Here is an 18167-nt window from a genome sequence, read left to right on the forward strand (position 1 = left end):
CATTTTTATCTGGATCCTGCACCGGCTAATATTCACAATCCTGTCTATATATGATGCATGCCAATATTCACAATTATATGCAAATGTCGCCTACCTCCGAAGCAAGCTAGCATTCACAATTCTATATAAATGTGGCACTGGTAATATTCCCAATGCAGTCTAGAAGTGGCAATGGCTAATATTTGCTATTCTATCTAGATCTGGCACTGGCTGACATTCACAATCCTGTCTAGATGCGACGCAGGCTAATGTTCACAATTCTATCTAAAAGGGGGACTGGCAATATTCCCAATTCAGTCTAGATGTGGCAATGGCTAATATTTGCTATGCTATCTAAATGTGGTACTTGCTATCATTCACAATTGTCTGGGTCCGGCACAAGCTGATGTTCACAATTCTATCCAAATCTGGTACTTGCTAACATTCATAATGCTATCTAGATGCGACGCCGGCTAATGTTCACAATTCTATCTAACTGTGGTACTTGCTAACATTCATAATGCTATCTAGATGCGACGCAGGTTAATGTTCACAATTTTATGGTACTTGCTATCATTCACAATTCTGTCTGGGTCCAGCGCAGGCTAATGTTCACAATTCTATCTAAATGTGGTACTTGCTATCATTCACAATTCTGTCTGGGTCCAGCGCAGGCTAATGTTCAGAATTCTATCTAAGGAACAAGTTACTTACCTGTAACTGTTGTTCTCCAGCATGGGTCTGGCATGGATTCACATGCTCATGAATATTCCCTGTCGTCAGGCTGGGAATCCTCGGTAAAGAAAAAATCAGTATCAGTTTCGTTTCTGATCTGTCTTTCTTAGTAATAACCAATCACTGGTCTCTGGGTCATACTTCCCCCAGCCAATGACTGCCCTCTCCCCAAGCCCCGTCTCTGGCAGCCATCCTCAGATTTGGTAGCACGTAAAGTGGCAGTATGACCAAGTGAAGAGCCGCAGAGGGGTAGGAGGGAGGGTTCGCATGTGAATCCATGCCAGACCCATGCTGGAGAACAACAGTTACAGGTAAGTAACTTGTTCCTTCTCCAGCATGGGGTCTGGCATGGATTCAGATGCTCATGAAAATAAGAATACATAGCAGCACACACATGCACAACCCCGGGAGGTGGCAAAGGCTCAATATTAAGCATTACATCAAAACTCAACATTAAGCATTTCTTACCTCCTCACCAGGCTCACCTTAAGCGAACAGGTTGCGCAGCACTGCTTGGCCGACCCTGGACTCCTCCCTGGAATCCCAGTCGACGCAGTAGAATCTCGTGAAGGTGTGCGTCGACCTCCACGTAGCAGCCCTGCAGATGTCCAGCAGGGGCACACCAGACAAGAACACCGTGGTAGCAGTGACCGCTCTGGTCGAATGGGCTCTCGGACGGCCGGGCAACGGTCGGTTCGCCAACCGATGACAGTGCATGATGCAGCCAGAGAGCCATCTGGAAATGGAAGCCGTCGAGAGAGCCTTCCCTTGATTCACAGGTCCAAAGTTCACAAACAGCTGTGATGTCCTCCGAAAACTCTTCGTTCGGTCCACGTATAACTTCAGCGCTATAGCTACATCCAGCAAGTGCAAAGTCCTCTCGGCCGGTGACGAAGGCAACAGGAAAAAGACTGGTAACACCAAGGGATCATTGAGGTGGAAGTCCGACGGCACCTTGGGCATGAAGCAGGGGTGCGTACTCAGCACTACCCTCGTATCGTGAAAGGTCAGGTATGGAGGCTTGCAGGATGGTGCCTGGATCTCTCCCACGCGTCGTGCGGAGGTGATGGCCACCAAGAACGCCGTTTTCCATGACAGAAACTTCAACGGGGCCGAATGCAATGGCTCGAATGGCGGACCCATGAGCCTGGACAGCACCACGTTGAGCTCCCACGCCTTCACCGGCGGGAATGATCGAAACAGTCCCTTCATAAATTCCTTAACCAGGCGATGAGACCACAGGGATGACCGCCCTGTAGTCCTGGTGTATCGGGAAATCGTTGCCAGGTGTATCTTGGCTGAAGCCTGAGATAGTCCAGTTTTGGCTAGCGACAGAAGGTACGGCAATACTTGAGGGGCCGTAATCCACAGAGGGTTAATCTTCTGTGCACGGCACCAGATAGAGAACCTCTTCAACTTATGTCCGTAGCACTTGAGAGTTGAGGACGCCCTGGCCTTCGCAAGAATCTCTCTGCAGTCGGTCGGGATATCGTATCCTCCAAACTCTAGTGCTGCAGGAGCCAGGCCTGCAAGTTCAGCGACTCCAGGTCGTGATGAAGAATTACGCCTCCTTCTCTGGAGAGAAGATCTGCGTCCGTCGACAGCTTGACTGGTGGGGACGCTGACAAGTCCAGAAAGTCCGGGAACCAGATCTGTCTCGGCCACGCCGGTGCGACGAGGATCATCCTGCACCGGGACCTCTTGAGCTAGTTGATGAGTCGGAGCAGCAACGGCAACGGAGGAAACGCATATAGGATCAGGCCTTCCCAGGCGAACGAGAAAGCATTGCCCATGCTCCTCGGTTGGGGAAACCTGCTTGCGAACCTCTGGCACTTGGAGTTCGTCGCTGCCACGAACAGGTCGATCTGGGGTTTGCCCCATCGCTGAAAGAGTTCGGTCCACTTGATCCTGGCGTAGTTCACACTCGTGGCACGAGCGCAGCTCTCTGCTGAGTGAGTCGGCGATGGTGTTTTTTATCCCTGCCAGATGAAACGGCACCAGAAACATCCCTTGAGCAACGGCCCAATGCCACAGGTCCTGGGCTTCCTTGGATAGGGCCGGGGATATGGTTCTGCCTTGCTTCCAGATGTAGAACATCGTGGTGGTGTTGTCGGTGAAGATCCTCACCACCTTGCCCTTGAGGGACGGGAGAAAGGACCTGAAGGCCCAGAACACTGCCCGGAGCTCCAGGATGTTGATGTGGAACGGCTTCTCCTCCGGGAGCCAAAGGCCTCACGCGTGAAGATCTCCGGTGTGGGCTCCCCACACCTCCAGGGAGGCATCCGTCGTCACCGTCGCCTGGTGGGCTGGGGTCTGAAAGTCTGTCCCAGCCGCTAGATGAGCGCGGGTGCGCCACCACCGGATCGCTCGTCGGAAGGTCTTGTTGAGAGGGATCCTGTCCTCGAAGCTGCCCGTCGCTTGAATCCAGCCGGCGTCGAGGAACTCCTGTAGAGGGCGCATCCAACGCCTGCACAGGCGCATAAGATAAACGCAAGAGCACATCATCCCGAGGAGGGACTTGATGGACCTCACTCTGGCCACGTCCGTGGCCAGCAGACGCTGCACCTTGCCCAGAATGGCCTTTGTCCTTTCCTCCGACGACGAGGCCAGATGCGCCATTGTGTCGAGCTTGGCTCCCAGAAACAGTGCGACTTGAGAGGGGACCAGGTGGGACTTGGGGAAGTTGATGGAGAACCCCAGGTCCGTGAGCAGCTGGACGGTCTTCGCTGTGTGTTCTACGGCGAGCTCCCTTGTCCTTGCGCGGATGAGCCAATCGTCCAGGTAGGGTAGACGTGGATCCCCTGCAGGCGCAGCCGCGCCACCACTGGAGCGAGGCACTTGGTGAAAACCCTGGGTGCCGACTTCAATCCGAACGGGAGGGCCTTGAACTGGTAGTGCCGTCCTTGGACCATGAACCTGTGGAACTTCTGGTGTCCTTTTAGAATGGGAATGTGAAAGTATGCATCCTCCAAATCCAACGACGACAGGAAATCGCCCTCCTCCAGCTGTCCCAGCACGTGCTGAAGGGTGACCATCCGGAACTTCTGTGCCATGATGTACTTGTTCAGTCGTCGCAGGTCTAGGATGGGTCACCACCCTCCTGTCTTCTTTTTCACGAGGAAGTATCTTGAGTATACCCCAGAGCCCTGCAGCCTCTTTGGGACGAGCTCAAAGGCACCTTTCTTGAGCATTGCCCTTACCTCCAACAGCAGTTGAGGGACGTGGTTTTCTTTCCTGGCCACGGGAGGAATGCGGGGGCACTTTTTTAGAAATTCGAGGGCGTGCCCCTGGGCCAGGGCATCCAGCACCCAACGGTCGGTGGAGATGGACTCCCACACGCTGATGAACTTCGCCAGCCGGCCTCCCACCGGGGTGCTTCGGTGGGGGCCCGATGCCGCGGTCGGTTCAATCTTGCTTGGCGGACGCCTTGCTGCATTGGCCTCCCTGGCAACGACGGCAGGATCCACCTGACTTGCCTCGTCCTCTATAGGCTTCCTGCGACGAAGAGCGGGCCGCTAGGCGGTATGTAGAGGAGCCACCGCCAAATCCCTTGGAGGCACCCTGCTTGCCTCCGGGGCTCCGAAAGGACAGCCTTCGTTGCTGGAGAACTCCTAGGGCCTTAGCTGTCTCCGTGTCCGCCTTGTTGGCTTGGAGGGACTCATCCACTGTTTTCCCAAACAGGTTGTTCCCGTCGAGTGGCATGTCCAAAACCTTGGCTTGTACGTCCTGGCGGAAATCTGTCGCCTTGAGCAACCCTTGTCGTCTGAGGCAAACGCTGTTGCCTAGCTGGCGGAAACCGGTGTCGGCAAAGTCTGTTGCCACCGTTATGGTGTGGTCTGACGCCACCTCACCTTCCTGAAAGATCCTCAGCCCTCTTGTCGTCCGGTAGGAAGTCCAACAGGGGGGCGATCTTGTACCATAACTGCCTGTTGTAGCGGGCCACGATCGCGAGGGCGTTGGCCGCCTTAATCGTTGTTGCCGCCGATGAGATAACTCGTCGTCCCATTGCATCCAGCTTCTTTCCTTCGCCCTCCGGCGGGGTAGTTGACGTTGAGGCCGATGCCCCCCCGCTTTCTTCTTGGCAGTCGCTGAGACGACTGAGTCAGGGGTCGGTTGCGCCCTAAGGCACAAAGGGGCCGAGTCGGGGACCCGGTACTACTTCTCGTAGCGATCCCTCTTTACAGGCGTCGTAGACTGGTTCTTGAGAAGGGTGAGACCTTCGTCCCAGATGTCATCCAGCAGGGGCACTGGGAGGACTGTCTTCCTCTTGGCCTTGCGCCGTTGGTAAAGGAAACCTTCCTTCTTCTCTTCGGGGCAGAGCTGAAAAAGCTCAGATGCCCTGGCGATCATAGCGTGGAAAGACCCAATCTCCTCGGGCGGGGAGGCCCGGGCTGGAGGCGATGGGTGCTCCGTCCCGTTGTCGCCGCCGTCATCTGTACCCGTCGTGGGCGTGTCATCCCCAAGTACAGGGGACGTGGGCAAAGGCTGAGCAGGCCGCGAGGGCTGAAAAGGCGGGGCTGGATGGGTCTGTCTTCTCTTGTTTGAGGGACTTTCCGATGGTCCTGGCTCTGGCCCCTCCGTCGGGCCCGGTTCCAGCTCCTCCGTCGGTGGTAAGGGCAATCTCGTCCTTATCTCCGAATAAGGATTGTATTGCCAACAGAATGGCTGCCGAGTTGTCCTGCGGCTCCGGAAGCGACGGGCGCGACGGTTGACTAGGAACCTCGCCGGCGCCGCCGTCGCTCTCGTCGTCGGGATCCCTCCCGTGGGACCGGGCCTCTTCGACGCCCTCGTCGAGGCCCTCCAAGACTTCAACCAGTTCCTCCTCGGAGGCTGTGTCCGTGTCCACACTGGCCACCGGCTCCCCCCTCTTTTTCCGCCGGGGTCTTCACGGAGGTCTTCTCGATGGGCCTGAAAGAGGCTTCCCTCCGCGGTGGCAGGGAAACTCTGGGCCCCGAGGTCGCCTCCACTGGTGTAGCCTCCTCAGGCTGCGCCAGGGCCGCCGCGACTTCCTCGATAGAGGCCTTAGCTGGGTGAATCAAGGCCTTCACCACCTTCTGCGGGCCTGTGGCCTTCACCTTGGGGGGAGGGTCACCGCCTCGGTCCCCCTCGGCTAGATCCTTCGAGATCGACCGAGGCCTCTCCAGAAGCTTCGCCGGGTTCTCGCCCTTCCTCTTCCCTGAGCCAGAGCGTTGGCTCGTGGTTGATGGCGCTGGAGAGGATGTGCCCTGCCAGGCAGCCGAGGTGCCCGACTGTTCGGCACTCCCAGTGCCTGCGGACTCCCGATGCTTTGCCTTCTGTTGGGCCCCCGTCGCCGGGGCGCCCTCACAGGACTTAGAAGACCGCTCGGACTTCTTCTTCTTCTTCTCACCTGACGGGCTCTTTCCTTCCAGCCCGTTGGAGAGACGAAGGTGTCGGTCCCTGATGGTCCGTTCCGACATGTTCCCGCAAAACGCACAGTTCTTCTCCACGTGCGTTTTGTCCTCATGAAGGCAGTAGAGACATTTCGAGTGCTCGTCCTCCTTGAACACATTCTGCAGCTGGCATCCAGGGCAAACCCTGAACAGCTTTCCGGGCGTCGAACTTCCTTTCTCCTGGGCCATGGTCCGGGTAGGCCGCAGAAACTTCTGGACTCCTCCAAGAAGCGTAACTCGACGAAAACCTCACCCTTGAGGGGCGTAGAAAAACCGAAACGGGTCCTTGTTGATCGGATGTAGACACGGTGGAGCTTGAGGCTCAATTTGACCGAAAAATGAGAACATCTCTTTGAAAAAGCGCGAAAACGCAGCAAAAAGCTACAGAGATAAACATGAGGACTCCCAACACTTGAGCGTGCAGTAAAAATCTGAGGATGGCTGCCAGAGGCGGGGCTTGGGGAGAGGGCAGTCATTGGCTGGGGGCAGTATGACCCAGAGACCAGTGATTGGTTATTACTAAGAAAGACAGATCAGAAACGAAAATGATACTGATTTTTTCTTTACCGAGGATTCCCAGCCTGACGACGGGGAATATTCTTGAGCATGTGAATCCATGCCAGACTTTGGTACTTGCTATCATTCACAATTCTGTCTAGGTCCGGCGCAGGCTGATGTACACAATTCTATCTAAATGTGGTACTTGCTAACATTCACAATTCTATGTAAGTGTGGCACTTGCTAACATGCATAATGCTATCTAGATGCAACGCAGGCTAATGTTAATAATTCTATCTAAATGTGGTACTTGCTATCATTCACAATTGTCTGGGTCCGGCGCAGGCTGATGTTCACAATCCTATCTAAATATGGTGCTTGCTATCATTCAGAATTCTGCCTGGGTCGGGCGCAGGCTAATGTTCATAATTCTATCTAAATGTAGTACTTGCTAACATTCATAATGCTATCTAGATGAGACGCAGGCTAATGTTCGCAATTCTATCTATATGTGGTACTTGCTAACATTCACAATTCTATGTAAGTGTGGCACTTGCTAACATTCATAATGCTATCTAGATGCGACTCAGGTTAATGTTTTCAATTCTATACTTGCTATCATTCAGAATTCTGTCTGGGTCCGGCGCAGGCTAATGTTCACAATTCTATCTAAATGTAGTACTTGCTAACATTCACAATGCCATCTAGATGCGATGCAAGCAAATGTTCACAATTATATCTAGTTGTTAAGCAGGTTAGTGTTAATATCCTGGTCTGCTATGGTCTGAGGGCAGGTAGAGTGACAGGGCTTCTGGAGTAGAGTGATTTCTCTACTCCCTACTCAGGCCATACCTACCTTGATGATTGCTGCTGGTTGACGGCTGGCCGCTGGCCTCCCCTGCTGACACCTGCAGACACAGTCTGGAGCTGCCTCTGTGGGAGCCCCCCTATGCCTTGGGGCCCTTTGCCACAGTGGCTGCACAGGCAGAGGGCTGCCCTGGGATGGTCAGTTATGAACAAGTGGCTGCACCAATCAGGGGAGGTGGGCAGGACTGGGAAAAGGCCAGACACAAACAAAGGACTACACCCCAGGGACTGCACTCCAGATGCAGGCCAGCACAGAAAAACAGGGTCAGAAGCCATAAAAACACTAGACAAACCCACCAGATTAGCACAAAGTGCTCACCAAAAACGATTGAAAAAACACTCACTCCACTCCAATAGAGTTGTTAGGTAGAAACCTGTGCAGTTCCCTCTGGGACCACTGCAAAAGATTTAAGGCTGCAGGTGTTTGGCAGTAAACCCACTTGGTAGCAGTCTGCACCACACAGATTCACTTGGTAGCTGTGGCTGAGCAGTCAGACTTCCCTCAAGAAGAGTTAGGCAGTATGCAGAGTATTCACGATAGGTCAAAAGAACACAGTAGACAAGCAAACACTGACCAGAGCTTGGTGTAAAAGAGATATAATTATTTATTTAAAACCACATCTAATAAAACACACTGGCACTAATATCAAGCAGTTCAAAAACACGGTCACTAAAAGATACACACTCCCTTCAACGATTAGCTAGACAAGTCTTAAGTAAAGCAACACTTATTTTCAGACAGCAGTGAGCGCTTAACGAAGATGGCACTCTAATCAATCGGTTTAAAAGGGAGAGAAAGGCAGAGCAAAGATAGAAACAGATCACAACACTTTCAGAAGAACACAGTAGGAGAAGAAGGCAGGTTAAAACCGCTAAGTCAAAGTTAACAAGGCCGGACCCACTTTAAGAGGCTCCGGTCGAAATGTGTCCAAGGTCACATGGTTCAAAGTGCCCAAAAGTCTCGAAATCAGTTCAGAAAGAGTTGGACCAAAAGAAAGGGACCAGTTAGATGTCAAGGCGGCCAACCCAGTCCAGAAGGTTAAGGGATTATTATGACCTTGTAGCAATCTTTAGAAAGGGAGGCCTGGCGGACACGGTACCTTAAAGTGGTGAGAATACTCCAGCGGGGGCAGTTGTTCCTGGCAGCGGATGCAAGTCGGTGCTTCGTCCGGGGGAAGAGAGGATCTCGTCGGGGAGGAAGACAGGAGTCCGATGCACTGCCAGGGAAGAAACCAGCCGCGGAGTTCTCAGTTAAAAGGAGCGGTCCAGTGGTAAGTGGCTATCCGGTTGCCGGGGTGCTTGGCACAGGAAATTCAACCACAAGATGTCCTGGGATGCGAGAAAAAGGAGGTAAACTGGTTGTGCCCACCAGTCAGGGGAAGAAGACTCTCCAGAGCCAGGAGATCTTCTCTGTTGTCGGGAAGTAGTGAGTCGGTTCCGCAGGGCTCCACCGGTGGTGTCGTCGTAGCAGGTCGGCTCAGCATCTCCCTTGTCAGATTTTCAGGCCATATGGCGACTTCTAAAGTTCCAGTCCCAAAAGCCCTGCTTTTATGCAGCACACCCCCATTCACTCAGCCTAGCTGTCAATCAAACATGCTAAGTGGTGAGCCAGCCGGCTCACCACTTGGGCCAATCACACAAGAGTGCGACTTGAGTTACCAAGGTAACTCAGTCCAGGGTGCCTAAACCCCCTCCCACACCCCCTGTGGTACCCAGACATAGTGGCACCACTTTTGGAGGCTTCTGTGGAGAGGGCTCGACTTGGGTTGGAGTCACAGAAGAGAACACAAATGCCATTTTAGAATCGAGTTCTGGCAAAAAATACCAACTGGCGAATTAATATTAAATAAATACACTGGCGGTATGTTCGAGGCTATGATAATTAAATAATTAAAGTTGGTAGCCTCGAACAATGGGAAAATCCCATAGAGATATATTTGCGGTCGAATATAATCAGTAGTATCCACTGCCACTCGCCAAAACTCGATCAGGAGGGACAGAGACGTGCCCCCTCGAATAACAGACCCCGGGGCAATCGAATTGCCCTGACCAGTACATCCACAATATGATGGTTTGTACTGGTTTCTGTTAATAATTTGGGACTAGTAAAGCCAATGGTGACTTTACATGCCCTGGGAGACAGTAGTCAGTCCCAGGGTATGGAGTCTATGGTGGGGTGTCACTATGACACCCCTGTGTCACTGCACTGAGGGTGCTGTGTAACACACATAGTACGAACACATGAGACCCTATGGAGTAAAAGACCCCATAGCCCATAAAACACATTAACAGTCAAAGGAACCCCTCAAATCATGTCCAGGAGTGTGAGGAAAAGGGACTCACTCTTGGCAGGAGAAAAAAAAAACCTCCAGAAATCCAGCAAAGCTGCTGGGGGACTCACTAGGTTAGGAAATTCAGCCTAAACAGAGAATTCTCCCTAACAAGAGTACATGAAACAGGCCAAAAACGGATTACAATCAATGTGCAACTACTCACTCAGCATCAACCAACCCCTAAAGCCGCTTCGAAAGTGGCTTCCCTACCAGATCCTTCCAGATTGCAGTCCACAAAGAAAGTGGAAAATGGCTGCTGGAAGCAAGGCATAAACACACCGACTTTTCCAACCAATTGCAAGAGGGGAGGGCGGGACTGGGAAAAGGCCAGACACAATGGACTATACCCCAGGGACTGCACCCTCTAGATGCAGGCCAGCACAGAAAAACAGGGTCAGAAGCCATAAAAACACTAGACAAACCCACCAGATTAGCACATGGTGCTCACGAAAAACAATTGAAAAAACACTTGTACCACTCCTATACAGTACATGAAACAGGCCAAAAACGGATTACAATCAATGTGCAACTACTCACTCAGCAGCAACCAGCCCCTAAAGCTGCTTCCAACATGGTTTCCCTACCAGATCCTTCCAGATTCCTTCCAGTTTTCCTTTCTCGTGATGAATAAACATACTGCCCCTTGAACAGGACCGAATGCAATAGTCAGCACGCAACATGACACTTGATTGATCGCTTCGTTCGTAGCAAAGGTTGATAGAATGCTGGGTGCTGATTGGGCAGTTATTTTGGAGACAGCTTCAGATGATAGCATCCCACTGAGAAGGACCACTGACCTTGCCATCTGCACCTACTCGCTACCCACCTCCTGTGCTGATACATGTTGCCAACTCTGGACCCGACCACCTAGTTATTTTCTCACAATTAACAGCTGCATAGAAAAACGTGTGTGTGGCCGTGCTGCTGGAAATGAATTTCTTCTATTTATTTGTTCTACCACACACTGGTATTTCTGATCCAAATGCCCTCTGGTCAGTGCGGGTGCTGTTGCTCCCATCCTAGGTTTATATTTTGGCAGTGTAGCAATCTAATCCTCTCGCGCATTATACTGTGTTCTTCACAAACCCTGTGTATTCATTAATTTATCATCTGGGAAGGCACCTGCTGTCTAGAGAGCAACTTCATGCCCATGAGAAAATACTCCCTTGCAACAAATAATTGGACTCTGTTTGGTATACCTTTCCATCCAGACATTCGCTCCATGAGCTTTTCGGACCAGCATTAGAAATACAATTCAACTCAAGGACGACCACAGCCTGTTAGCTAAACCATGATGCTCTGCAGAATCAACACTGGCCGGCTCTAATATGTCCGTCCTCTAGCTCCCTGCAGCAATGAACAATTTTACTTAATACAGTTCTCGATATACATAATAAAACCAAGCCCCACCTACCTGCCCTTTTTCCTAACAATATAAGTGTGCTAACGCCAGTTCCCTCTAAAAACGTCCCCTCTGCCGCGTTTTTCTGCACAGCCCCCAACTTGACAACTCCTTGATGTGTGGCACAACTATATGTATATTCTAATTACCCTATAACATCACAAAACCATGTGACCACCACACCACTACCCTGGACTAAGATCGTGCTCAAATAGTTTTCACAGCCTGTACTTGCGCCCCCCCTTTGGGATGCTGGATTTGCATCTTTACAAAAAGGCACAGGGAAAGAAGGCGTAGGAGCTACAAATGTTTGTAAATGGTCTTGCCCGTCAACAGAGACCTTTGAATTGTACTGATCGGACATATCAAGGTGAGACTTTCTCTCTATTCAACGCATACATCTGAATGGATGACAATTGTCTTAATATATCCATAATATGATGAGTTATAAAGGAAGTGCATTTGTGATGTCTTCAGTAAAAAGATACCAGTCAGGAAAATTAAAATCTATTCCAAGTCATTTTTTCAGATTGCACAATAGCCAAACAAAGTGTATGTGAATTTGAAAAACTCAAATTGTAGTATATATTTAAATAAATGTAATCTTATGGAGGCCTGATGGCTGTTGCATTAGGACTTGTGGCAAATATGGTTAGGGTACGATGCGTCAGTTGCAATGTTCCAATGATTTCCCTGCTCTGCACAGAATTATAATGTGTCCAACTCTCCCAATGACCAATTCTAATTGAAGGAGGTCAATACAGTAAGGGTGTGAAAAAACAAAACCTCAGAGATTTTACAATCACTGCAAATGGTGATGAGTGGCATTGAGCCTGCTACTGCTTCTTGGAATCGTTATTCTCAGTACTCATATCCCTTTGGAAAAGATAATTCAGTGAAATAACCATAGAATATTCCGATTTATCAATAACGAAAACCAGTAGACACTCTGATACGGGAAAAAAGCTGTTCACTGTTCTGCAACAGAGTGTGTCGTTGACGTTTATTTATTGTTTGCTTTTTAGGCACTTATACAATAAGAAAACACTGTTTCAAAGCGTCGCAAGCGACGTTGATCACATGAAATCAGGACGAGAAGTAGAAATTACTTACCATAATAATCTTTCTATGGAGTCTTCTCCAGCACATTCTTCATCGTGATAGATGCCCATCATCCAGCTCTGCTCCTCTGAAACGTTTCGACAGGGGGCGTATTGGACCTCTACTCGGCCGTTGATCGGTCTTGTTTGGTGCTCCATCGGCGGTTCCGGAAGTGACATCAGGCGTTGTATATATAACACGTCAGTACGCCCCATGCTTCAGTTCCTCCCTTTTCCCCCGTACCTGAACGCTGCAGAGGAAAACCAACGAGGGGAGTCTAAACAGCCTATAAAAAACCTAAGAGGATATAGCCCAAAGGAGGATCCCACATAATTAGAGATTCCATTTTATTTAAATTTAAACAAAGAGATTAACAAGACAGAAGCGGTCATCTAAGAGCCGTCATCAGATGTCTTCTCGGTCGGACAGAAGCTTAGGCCACTCAGACTTTCTGAGTGGGAGTGTGATGAGGAAACTGTGGGAGAAGAATCCATAGAAAGATCATTACGGTAAGTAATTTCTCCTTCAATGGATTGCCTTTCTCCCATAGATTTCACATCTTGATAGACTTCCCAAGCAGTTAGAATAACGGAGGAGGGCACAAAGTGTTAAACAAGTAGATCATGTAGAACCGCCCTACCAAACCGTGCATCAGCTGCCCGTGCAACATCCAAGGCATAATGCTTGGTGAACGTATGCAAAGACAACCAAGTGGACGCCCGACATATGTCCCTGACAGGTACTCCCCTTTGAAGGGCCAAAGAAGCCAAAATGCCTCTGGTTAAATGTGCCCTGGTGCTTGGCGGAAGCTCCCTGTCTGCCGAATGGTAACACTCGAATATACACAAGATATTCCAACGTGACAAGGTTTGCTTGGTTATGGCGATATCTTTTTGAGGTAAAGAATGGGCCATGAACAACTGGTCTGACGTCCGAAACTCAGATCTACCAGCAACATAAAACCTTAAAGCTCTTTTGGGGTCAAAGCAGTGGAACCGCTCTTCCTCTTTCGAGGGATGTGGTGGAGGGTAAAAGACTGGAAGATCAATAGATTGAGACAGGTGAAACTCTGAAACTACCGTAGGAAGTAACCCAAGTCTGACTTTGAGAGAAACATTTTCACGAAAAAACCCCAGAGAAACTGAAGTTTGCAGCACAATGCTTGCAACTCACTAACTCTCCTGGCAGACGTAATTGCTACCAAGAAGGCTGTTTTAAGGGATAACAGCCTCAAGGAACATGAATGCATGGGCTCAAACGGAGCCGCCATCAAGTATATCAAAAGCAGATTAAGATCCCAATCTGAGAAAACAATGGAAATCGGCAGAAATATATTGCGAATGCCCTTCAGGAATGGGGCTATGACTAGAATAGTGAAGAACAAACCTTGCTCAGGGAAACTTTTGAAGACAGACAAGGCTGAAAAATATCCTTTGACTGTGGTACCTGAAGGCCTGTTGAGACCAGTGACAGAAGGAACCCTATCACTGTAGTGATGGGTCAAGAGGTGGGGTAAATCTTGCATTCTCTACACCACACCTCAAATCTTCTCCACCTGCACACGTACAGAGATCTTGAAAAGGTCTGCATGCAGCCAGCAACATCTCAAGTACCTCCTCAGCAAGGTCTCAGTCATCGTACCTCATCCTCTCAAGAGCCACGCATGTAGGTTGAATGAATCCGTAGTCCGTGGTGCACCCGACCCTCCGACTGAGACAGGAGATGAGGCAGCCGAGGCAACCAGTGAGGTGGACAGGTGGTCAGATCCAAGAGATCAGAGTACCACATTCTCCTTGTCCAGTCCATGGCGATCAAGATCATGGTTGCTCGAAATCTCTTCAACCTCCTGAGAACCCAAGGAAGAATGGGAATCAGGGGGAGGTGTAGTGGAGAGGGAAGGTCCACTCCATCAGAAACGCACCCCCTAAGTGCAGCGTTCACTGGGAATTCCCTCAAGCAAAATAGTTTGCACTTCCTGTTGGACTCCGTGGCAAACAGGTCCACCATTTGGGTACCCCAGAGAGAGAAGACCTCCTGTAGGACTTCCTGGTACACCGCCCACTCATGTGAGACAATGCTCTGCCTGCTCAGAGCATCCGCCAAAGTGTTCTCTGTCCCCGCCAGATGAACTGCAGAGACTTAGATTTAGTTCTCTAGTAACCAGAACCACAGCTGTATCGCCGTACAGAGGGGGCGGGAGTGCACACCACCCTGCTTGTTGAGGTAGTGCATGGCCACTGTGTTGTCTGTGAGAATGAGGACATGCTTCCCTCTGAGAGACAGGGCAAAACCTCATGGCTCACAATTCCAGCCTGTTGATGTGCCACTTGGCTTCTCTCGCTGACCAGAGGCCGCTCACCTGCAAAACGTTGCAGTGGGCACCCCAACCCTTCAGAGATGTATCCGTGACCACTCAGACCTGAGGCCAAAAGGGTTCCCCCGCAATGAGATTGCTGCTCGTGTTCCACCACCCAAGGTCGCTGACCACTTGGTTGGACACTGAGAGGGGATCTGTGAGTGCGCCTAGGTACTGAGACCACTGGTCCCTAAGGATCCACTGAAGGGATATCATGAGCAGTCTGGCCTCTGGAACTAGAACAATACAGGAGGCCATGAGGCCTAAGGGGCACAGGAAGGAAATAGCTGATAAGGTGGCGTGGTTCTGAAACAAGTGCAGCATCTGTGCTATGTTGCTGACACTCCTCGGGAGGAAAAGCATTCCCTGCCCGAGTGTCTAGGACAGCTCCGATGAACTAGCCTTTGTCAAATGGGACTTCAAGTTCAGGGAGAAGCCATCCTGTGCAATAGTAGGCAGGTGTCTTCCAGGTGAGATAAGACTTGCCCTGTCGACCTCCTTCAGATCAGCCAGTCATCCAGGTAAGTAAAGACATGGACCCCGGATCGCCTGAGGTCAGCCGCAACTACCGCCATGAGCTTGGTGAAGACCCTTGGAGCAGAGGTCAACCCAAAGGGAAGCACCTTGAACTGATAGTTCTTGTCCCCTATGAGGAACCGTAGGAACTTCCTGTGCTTGAGATTTGCTGCCAAATGTAAATAGGCAGTTCGAGGGCATGGAGAATTTCTCTCAATGTCACCATCCAGAATTTGTCTTTCTTCAGTAACTTGTTTAGAGCTATAAGGTCCAGAATGGGTCAGAGACTTCCTACCTTTTTGGGCACTAGGAAATAACAGGAATACCAGTCCGATCCTCTCTGTTCAGGAGGTACCTCTTCCATGGCACTCTTTCACAACAGGGCTCTCAGTTCTTCCTGGAGCTCCTGTCACAGTTGGATTGGGGCTGGTGGGGGTCCGTCTGGCGGTCTTCTTTAATAAAAGGGAGATAAAAACCCCACCAGACCAACTGCAGGGCCCAGGCATCAGAGGTTATCTCCTGCCACTGGGGCCAATGCCCTGCCAACTGTCCACCAGCCGGTGCATCGTGGGAGGGGAGATCAAAGAGGCTTAGAGGGCGCGGGCTCCCCTAACGCTGCTTGTTGACCTCTAGAAGGCCCTCTGCCCCTTCCGGGACATGAGAAACGCCTCTGCACCTGCCTGACTTGCGGGACCTGCACCTTTTTGCCATAGGGTATAACACCTATAGCCTCTGCCTCTTGAGACAAAGCTGAAGGCAGGCTTGCCAGCTGTGCAACTAGGCCCAAAGATTTTGCGGCAATCTTAAGACGCTTTACATTTTTCTAAAGCGTCGTCAGCTTTTTGACCGAAAAGCATGTCTCCCTCAAATGGCATGTCAAGCAGCTTGTTCTGAACCTTTAGGGAGCAACCAGAGGTTTTAGGTAGGCTTGTCTCCTCATAGCTACTGCTGACCCAATAGAACGACCAAAGCATGCTGCTACGTCCAGGCCCAATTGCAATGACTAGTTGGCTATCTCCTGCCCATCCTCCACCAGCTGTAAAATTCCGTCCCGCATTGCACCCTCAGAGACGTATTCCGCAGCCTGCTCCACAGCTTTCCACAAGCCAAAGGAATACTTCACAAACCTGCAGGCTATGTTGGTGGACTTGTGTGCCATGTTGCTAGAAGTGAAAAAGGTCTTGGCCAATGCTTCCGACGTCTTTCACTCCCTATCCAGAGGCATATTGGAAGAGGGTGCTGCAGGTCTGGTGGAAAATGTGGCAGCTTGCACAACCAGTCTGTCTGGGGAAGGGTGTGTAGCGAGTAAAGAAGGATCTCCTCTTGCCGGCCTATAATTCCCCATAAAATTGTTGTGCCTTGAAACACTTGTGTATAGGTGCACTATAAATAAAATATCACATCATATCAAAATTGTCGCTCATGGGGGGAATAGTGCAAGGTTGTTGCCATAAGGAGGCTAAAGGGTCTGCAATAGGGGGTTAAATGGCATATTATGCTGAACTGTGGGACCGTCATCCAAGTTGTCTGTGAGCTCGTACCCTTGAAGAGGTGTGACAGATGACTTTAGACCAAGGGTGTCTACAACCCTGTCAATCAAAGCCCTGAATTTGGCATTAGCATGTTGTAGGGATGGCTTTGCTACAATTCAAGGTCTGGGGATGAATCTAGGGTACTAGCTTCTTGCAAACCTTGAGCTTGTGCTAATAAATTGGCCTGATCGTCCAAGTAATCTAAACCGCCGGCTCCCGTATAAATGGGGTCAACATCCCCTTGGTCATTGGGGACGTCGGTGCTGAAGATAGATTGCATGGAGTCGAAGAAGCCCGACCTTGACAGCGGTATGAAGGAACCATCAGCGACAATCTGCACAGAGGGTTTTACTGCCGATGGAACGACTTTCAAAGCCAATGAGGCTTTCGATGCTGATGGTTCATTCGGCGTCGAGGGAAGCGCGGACGACCGATGGAGGCCATAGACATCAGCCTTACGGCCTTCTGATGATTTTTCGAACCTTTGACGCTGTGGAGCCTGAAGACTAGATCAGCGTTGGGGTCGGAACCACCAAATGCTGCTTTTGCGGCCAAAGCTTGCTGGTCGGTGGGGGAGGAAACCGCACCTACAGCAGCTTGTTGTTTAAACATTTCAAACATGGATGTTTAAAAAGCTTTCACACTCTTTCCGAGTGATCGGCCCAGCAGAGGGCTTACCTCGTTCCAACCACAAGCTGGACTCATGTCGATGATGGCGCTGCTTCTTCTTACGTGACAAAGATGACAAGGAATGGCTCCTGGAATGGGACCATTTCTTAGATTTTTTGCAATGCATTTCCTTCCCCTTGTCGGGGGTGGGCTCCTTGGTCTCGGCAGACTGGACGAGAGACCGCGCAGGCGGTCAGCCCAAAGCCAGTTTCCCGGCTCTCTCACGTAGGGACTTCGCTACATTTTCAAGCACAACGTCAGGCCTCTGTGTCGTGACTTCCGCCTAGGCACCACAGAAACGTTGTGGGGGTCGGTCAAGGACATTTTGGCCCTGCAGTTGCAGCATCGCTTGAAGCCTGAAACCCGGTGAGATGACATTGTGTGTAAGTTTTCTGAGGAAATTGACAATTTTAGTACAAAAATGCCCAGAAAACTCGAAGTGGTGTTCCCTATGCAGCGCGCAAGCATACAGAAAAAAGGAACTGAAGCATGGGGTATAGTGACCTGTTATACATACTATGTCTGACATCACTTCCGGAGCCGATGATTGAGCACCGAGCAAGACGGATCAACAATCGACAGCCGGATCGAGGTCCACTACACCCCATCTTGAAAATTTTCCGAGCAACAGAGCTGGATGATGATATGATATTTCATTTGTATTGCACTCACACACAAGTGTTTGGATATCTATCAAGATGAGGAATCTGCAGGAGAAAGTCAATCCATTGAAAGGGTACTTAAGCTGTAGCAGTAGGGCACCATGGA

The 18167-nt window shown here is 50.5% G+C and overlaps 1 protein-coding gene across 1 annotated transcript in view; it reads right to left on the minus strand.

Annotated features, from left to right (window-relative positions):
* Nucleotides 1-18167, minus strand: part of LOC138583120 (cholesterol transporter ABCA5-like) — a 3134767-nt gene that overhangs the window by 1129851 nt on the left and 1986749 nt on the right. The window lies entirely within an intron of this gene.

The sequence above is a fragment of the Ambystoma mexicanum genome, chromosome 3q (genome assembly GCF_040938575.1).
Source record: "Ambystoma mexicanum isolate Mex_15411 chromosome 3q, UKY_AmexF1_1, whole genome shotgun sequence".
NCBI classification, from domain to species: domain Eukaryota; kingdom Metazoa; phylum Chordata; class Amphibia; order Caudata; family Ambystomatidae; genus Ambystoma; species Ambystoma mexicanum.